The sequence below is a fragment of the Terrapene carolina genome, unplaced genomic scaffold (genome assembly GCF_002925995.2).
Source record: "Terrapene carolina triunguis isolate 2854851 unplaced genomic scaffold, T_m_triunguis-2.0 Scaffold714, whole genome shotgun sequence".
Lineage (NCBI taxonomy): Eukaryota > Metazoa > Chordata > Testudines > Emydidae > Terrapene > Terrapene triunguis.
Genome location: NW_020665065.1, coordinates 14,412,495 through 14,418,494, shown reverse-complemented (window position 1 = coordinate 14,418,494; position 6,000 = coordinate 14,412,495).

Below are 6,000 nucleotides of genomic sequence, written 5' to 3'. Positions count from 1 at the left end.
TGACCCTTCCCAGGGAGCACACCGCTTTCCACTATGAAGCAGGGCCTGGGATAGATCTACGGGAGAAGGTGTCTAGGGTTAAATAATCCAATGCTTCAAGTGCCTCTTCCACCAACCATCATCACCGCTGGCTCGCAGCACATGGGAAACAAAGCACAGAGTCCTGGCCCTGCCCCTTCCACCTTGTCCAGCAACTTGAGAGGAGGCCAAGCTGCCATGGCACTGACGGGGAGGCCTGCAGTCACTGCAGCCTGCTGCTCTGCCCATCAGCACCTGCCAGCCCCACCCCACCCCACCCTGGAATCTGAAGAATCAGTATTGGGAAAGAGCCTGGAGCACGTGCAGCTTCTGACCTCAGTCAGTGGCGATCCACTCCCCAGATCAGGCAGGGGACCATCGCCAGGCCAGCCAGCACCATAGGGGACAACATGCATCACCAACTGACCCAGAAAACTTTTAAGGGAGCCCTGTGTTGTTACTGTTTTGTCAGCATGTCACCGTATCCACAAGACCCACCACTAGAATGCAGCTCCTGCTGGGGAGGTGAAACACAGCAGCTGTTTTTAACAGCACCCGGCAACACAGAGATACCATATCCAAGCAAAACTACAAGGCGAGTCTCAGGCTTTGTCTACACTGCAAGCACAAGTAGGCATACCCGCACTAGCTCTAAGCCAGCTAGCCTGGGTAATAAGGGTAGTGTAGGCAGGGCAGCAGGGGCTAACAAGCTCACCAAGACATGCTCTGGTGGCTAGCCTGTGCTGGCGTGAAGCCCCTGCTGCCGCCTGCACACTACCATTACCCCGCTAGCAAATTTAAAGCTAGCCTGGGTGTCCCTTCCCAGACTACAATCCCATCTTCACGTGCGTTGCAGTCCTACCCCAAGGGTAGGTCTACAGTGGAGCTGGAGATGTAGTTTCCAGTTGAGGTAGATATTAGCTAGCACTGATAGTGTGCTAAAAAGGGCAGTGGAATAGCGGCTGCACAGGTGGCAGGACAAGCGAGCCGCCCCTGGGGCAATCCTGGGGCACTAGCGCCGCCTGCCACCCCCTGTGGCCAGGGCTGAACTGCTATTTTTAGCGTGCTGGCTGGATCCGAGCTAGCATGGGTGTGTCTACCTGAACTGGAAATGAGACTTCCAGCTCCACTTTTCACTGGGCATCTGGCAAGGCTTGACCTTGCTTACCTCCAACTTCTGACAAGGACGAATGGCTGAAGGGAACATCCTGTGCTATATAGCAAAGGCACCATTTGGCATCCGTGCTGGCGGCCGCAAGGGTCTGAGTGGCCTTGGAGACTAAACTTCTCTCTCATCCCTAGGGGGTGAGCTTTCCAAAAGAGGGTTGAGGTGCATTGGCCTGGCGGGAAGCTTATGCAATTATTGCCTATGTTTTACTGGTTCTGCAGATGAATAGGGCTTCATTTTCCAGTTCCATCCCGTGGGAACAGCCGCTGAATTCACTTTGACATGATAGTAATAATGAATGGCCATAATGCATCAGGTCCGTTCTGTTTTTAGTCTAGACAACAGAACCCGGGAGAGATGCTCATAGATCACAAGAAATGCCTGATTGTAATCATCCTGACAAGCCACTGGATGTCAGTGTTGATTGATACAAATGAAGCTGAAGGAATATTTACCCAGCAGAAGAAAACCTGTCTCTCTCTTCATCAAAGCAGCTTGAATGTGGAGGAGATCTGGAGGTGTGATCTCCTCACATCTCAGGGCTATGCCTGGTCTGTTCCTGGACAAGAGACCTCCGAGGAAACCCATATGGCACAGTTAATGAAGCCACTATTCCCTTAGTCATTATTGATCCAGTACCCCAGCCTGGCATTAGGGAGGTGTTGTGCTGTCATGGGGCTCATCTTTCTGAAAAGATTTACAATGGAGGTCCCGAGTGCTTGTGGTCATTAAACATCCCAATGAACTTTTTGCAACAGTAGGAGCGATAGCCTTGGTATCTTAGCCTATTTCTGGCTGGGTAATTATATTCCACCTGGCTAAAACTTCCCCTGTAGTTTCAATTGGATGCAGTATTTTTCACCTATAGCCCTAAACTGTTGCATAGCATTCTCATGTGCTGTTAAAGAGCTTCTGGGTTCCACTGTAGGAAGGGCTGCATTTCTGTGATGTGGCACACAACCCTTCTCCATTTAATTCCAACTGCGGGGGGTTCCATTGAAATAGTTACTCCCGAGAGTAGAATTCTGGTTCCCAGAGCTCAGCAGGGAGATGCGGCTGTAGCGTGTGCGGAGCCCAGAAAAATCACAGAGGTGTGGCAACGTAGTGGCTCGTGGCAGGGGCCAGTCGGGCATTGCGTGGCTTAATTCATGCACAGAGACAGTTTAATATCAGATCCGCTCTTTACCGGAAGCCAAAAGCCTGGTGTTCTGACTCTTTGACCTTCGTATTACTTATATTACAGTAGCAGTGAGGAGTCAATCAGGATCAGGCTGCATTGTGCTAGGTGCTGGATAAGTATACATGAAGACAAGGCCCTTGTCTGATCAGGGTCTTTTCCATCTTTGCCTCCTCTGATGCTAAAGGCTGAGGGCAGCAGTGAGGAAATGCTGAAGGCAGCAGGATGCATTTTTGGAAGGGGGGTTGATGTAGGGTCTAAAAGTCCCGTCCTGTCCCATCATCCTGAGTGCAGACTAGCAGAATAGGGCTCACTTTAAATGCTAGCTCAGTTGCAAATATTAAAGTTATCAATTGGATTATTAATGCTGCCGTTCCAAAGCTGAGAGGTCAGCCTGGATGCAGTTACAACCAACCCCCGGGTCAGTTCTCCCTGCCATTCCTAAATTCTGGCATCCTCCCCGACCACCTCCTTTCAGCTGCCGCCCTCAGTTAGGGGGGCAGGACCCAGACTGGGGTGCACAGTGGCTGGCTTAGCTTGCAAGCAGGACCAGCCATTCAGAAAGCAACGTAGCAGCCACCATGGCAAAAGCATAAAACATAAGGGAATGTTCCTGCAAGCAATCCCATATTGGCTGCCTGAGGAGTCACACTCCATTGTATCTACTGGCCCATTCACTAGGCTGTGGCACCATTATTATTAACTGTACTGCAGTAGCGTCTAGGACCCATTGTGCAAACAGAGAAACAAACGAAAAACAAAAAGCCTAAGTTCTTTTGTGCGAGGACCAAGTGCTCTTGCCTACCTGCCATCACAATCCAGTCTGTCTTTCTGTTGACATTTAATGGAAGCAAACAAGCCCTAAAGAGATTGCTGTACCCTCTCTCTTTAATAGAGGAGACATTTAGGAGCAGATTTTTAAAGGCTTAAAGATGCAGATGGGATTTTCAAAAGTGCACCCATCTGCATCTGTAAGCAACTAACCTTTAAAAACCTGGCCCTTAGAACCTGATGCAAAGCTCATTGCAGTCACTAGAAAGACTTCAGTGACTGGCAAAGGCCCTCGCTGCTGTGCAAAGTGGGCGTAAAACGCTACTTTCAAGCTTGTTAGTGTGTAATAAAATTTATTCTTGAAAACAAGGCTCTGTACTTTGCACGTCAGTGCTGCCCTTCTCGCATATCAATCCATCAAGTCACATGCCCATAAAACTCCCCCACCTGAGGAACATCCATCCACCATAAAGCCATCCGGAGTGTCACCCCGCCACATGAAAAGCACAATAACTCACATCTCCCTAGAACTCCCTCACCATTATGTATGCAGAGGATCAGACCATTAACAATACTGGAAAAGGCACCTCAGCAACATCTCTGCATCCAGAAGTTTGACTGACAAACCACAAGTGAATCTTCACTTCACTGCCCCACTGGCAGTTCCTCACCAGCAGTTTGAAAGCGGATTCATGGAACATGCCTGATGTATGGAGCATGCTGGCCAGCTGTGTATAGGAAATGCCAGTCCAGCTGCTGGAGTACTGAATCTTCATTGAGTTTTCCCCTTTACTTTCTGTTATGCAAAATGTAGCAGGTAGATCTGACGATCCCTGTGTTAGTCAATGGACAGTCATTGCCGATCAGACATCCCTACTTTACTTTTGGTTACAGCTGTGCCAATAACTGATCTTTCAGTTAGTTCACTGGCTGAACTGAAAAATTGAAGTAGAAAAACGAAAGCAAGTTTTGGCCAACAAAAAAAAAAAATGTTTTGGGTCAAATGCAATATTTTGGATGTTTTTGATCTTTTTAAACAACAAAAAAAAATTACATAAAAATTGAAGTCAATTTCAAGACAAATAGATGTGGCAAATTGAAAATTTTTGCTTAGAAAATGTCAAAAGATTTTTGTTTGTTTGTTTTGACTGAAACAATTCTGTGAATTGGTATCAAATTCACAGAATTTTGCAGTTGACCCAAATCTGCATTTTTTGGAACCCCCTCCCAAAGCCAAATTTGAATGAAACGTTTCCCCCCAGCACTACACCCAGTCTTTGCTGCGCGCGTAAGTGAATCTGTTTCTCCTGGCGGATGTGTAATTAGGGGAGCCCAGTAAAAGGGAGCCTGCAAGGACACAGCCAGCTCCGTGTTTTTGGGTGGAATAGGACTGCCTTTTGCTCTCTTGGGGAAGGTCGGCTATCACGCCAGCTCAGTGTCTGGAGCATAGACGAGGCCAGAAGGTACCAATCGTAGGGCTCAGACAGCAAAGTGCAGAGCACAGTGGGAAGCAAGGTAGGCAGAGTTCCTAGCTAGCAGAGAGCAGAGTGGAGAGGGCAGTTTCTCATCCAGTGCTCCTAACCAAGTCACTACAAAATCCCTTGCAGTGCTGTCTGACTGAGGATGCAGAGAAGGGTAGAACCATCCTTCCCATCATTTTCCTCCATCATTCTCTCTCTCATGTAGTCCTCCTATTCTCTCCTCTCCCGTGCATACACTCGATGGCATGCTTGACACAATCTGCAGCACGCAGTCATTCCATTCAGATGTGATCAGCTGCACAGTGTCTTGCAGAGCAGCTTTTGGCATCGTCTCTCTGCTGTACGAAGGGCCTTGGAAGGTGAAGCAGCGGAAAGAGTCGTCGGCGCGATTCCTTGGTAACGTTGCAGCGTCTGTGCCGCTAGAGCCCTAATGCAGGTCTGAGGAGGTGCCCCTCACAGATGAGAGCAGCTTGAGGCAGATAATAACCAGTCCTATCCTAGGCTGGTTACGGAGGCAGCGTGGATCGGGCATTAGACTGCGAGGGCTTGTCTTCATGTACAGCGCTACAGTGGTGCAGCTGTAGCACTTTCGTGAAGATGCTACTACGCCGATAGGAGAGCTTCTCCCGTCGGCGTAGTTAATCTACCTCCTCGAGAGGCGGTAGGTCAGTATAGCTACATAGCTCAGTGGTGTGGATTTCTCATCGTTATACCCATGTAGACTTGGCCTGGGTCAAGAGACCCGTGTTCTAAAACTGGTTCTGCTGTGTGCCCCTGGGTGAGGCACTTTCCCTCTCTATGGTCTGTTCAGACGGTGAACTCTTTGGGGCAGGGACTGTCTCTCGCCATGAGTTTGTGCAGCACCTAGCGCACGGGGGATTTCTAACAACAACAAGGCTGCAATGGACAGGTGGGGAATTGGTCAAACACAGAGGTGGTGGGGCCGTGGCTTGTGTTCAAGTTAGGTAACATGGGGATCTGCTGCCCTGTGCAGCAGCGACTTCTCTGTTTTCCAAGATCCTAAATGCTTCATGCGGGTTGGGAGGAGAGGGGCCACAGACTGAACCTATTCAAAACGCATTAACAGCCCCTTCCCTTGAACACATAACGGAGGGTTTGAATGGGTTTGCAGGTGGATTTGGCGCCTCTTTCCAAGGAGAGCTTTCAAAACCTGGCAAGCTGCAGCCCTAGCATGCTAATGCCTTCCTGCGGGCCATGGATAGAAACAGCCGTGTATACAGCAGGGGATGGAGGAATCTCAGGGTTCTAAGAGGCTTGGTTTGAACAACTGGCCGTAGCTAGTCCCAGTGTCTCTGGAGCGCCATCTCCACGGTTCTTCCAATAGACCCTGACTCTCTTCTCAACCTTCTCATTGCCCCCAGCTC